Source organism: Apaloderma vittatum, unplaced genomic scaffold (genome assembly GCF_000703405.1).
Source record: "Apaloderma vittatum isolate BGI_N311 unplaced genomic scaffold, ASM70340v1 scaffold5178, whole genome shotgun sequence".
Taxonomy (NCBI): domain Eukaryota; kingdom Metazoa; phylum Chordata; class Aves; order Trogoniformes; family Trogonidae; genus Apaloderma; species Apaloderma vittatum.
In genome coordinates, this window is record NW_009731109.1 from 343 (window position 1) to 1,752 (window position 1,410).

The window sequence follows — 1,410 nt, forward strand, 5'->3', positions numbered from 1 at the left end:
CCCCGTTCAGGTAGAACTAGTAAAAATGTCCTTTGTGTCTGTTTGTGCGCTCTTTGATTCTAGATTTCATTCATTCGTAGTTAAAATTCAAACTCGGGGAGTGTTCGCTTGTTTAAAAATAGAAACTAGAGTTGAACGGGAAGATGTCCTGAATCCGTTTCCAGAGCTCCTGAGCCTTCAGAAGGGAGTGCTTTAACTGCACTGGGAGTTTGGAGGCCTGGCATTCATGCTTTGGTGAAACCCTTCTGCCAGTTACTTCTCCTCCCTGGCGTCAGTTTCTCTATGCTCCTCAGGAGCTGGGTTTTCTGGTGTTGATTGTTTTTTTTGTTGTTGAGCTTGTGGTCGTTTTCCTTACCAGTCATTAAATAGGATTTTGTGGGTTGGTGTTCTGGGGTTGTGTTTGGGTGTTTTTTTTTCCTCTCCTGTGATTTAATTAGAATTTGACATGCTGTTAAGTGAAAATTCTGATATTCCACATTTGGATAAAAGTGCTCTGCCTTTTTCTCTGTGGTGTTCTTGACACTGAGAATTTTTACCCATAGCAGTCTTAAATCCAGTTCGTTCCTACTCTGTAGCCCAACTAAAGGAATGGAACAAAAACTTTAAAAGTAAAAGCAATGCAATACCTGTTTATTTTCATCTAATCTTACAGTTTATTATATTTTAAATTAGTTGTGCTTTATTTTTAATTACACATGTGGAAGAGAGCCGTTCTAGTGAATGTCTTGTAGTGGGAGTTTGCATCCTCTCGCTAGACTTGTTAAATTGGTGTAACTTCCTGATAGCTCTTTAGTGTCGGCTACATCCCTGCTGAAGTTAGTAAAGCACTATGCACTAGTATGGTAAGGTATGTATTTATTTGTAAATGGAACAGCTTCTGGATCTCAGTATGTATGAAAATAGACTTAACTCCCTCTTTAAGTAAGATGCTGTCTTGCAACTCTTGTGGCTTACCTCTGCCAGAAGGGAGAGGCCTTGCTTTGCAATGTCCTCCTGTGTAAGAGGTTTCTGAGAGCTCTCCACGTGTTAATTGAGTATACTGAACTAGCAGAAAAAAAAAAAACGAAAACCACTCTAGTTTTCTTTTTCTGGATTTGTTTTCTTCCATTTTAGTGAGTGAAGTCTGCAGTAAAGAGGACTGATGTGGACTGGAGGTGCTGGAGTTGGTGCTAGGTAGGAGCAGGAGCTACTTGGGATGCAAGTGGGCACTGGCACTCCACCCTTGAGGTGGTGGTTTATTCACTTCCCTATGTTTTGTGAAACCAAGCCAATAATTTGTCTAGGCCTACTCATTGTTCCTTAAAATTACGTATTTTCTGGAACTTATGTAGTTGCGTCACCCTTCTTCCTCTATATTGCTTTATCCTCCTTTGTTATGGAGCACACGGTTTATTCACGTTTGTGTAGGGA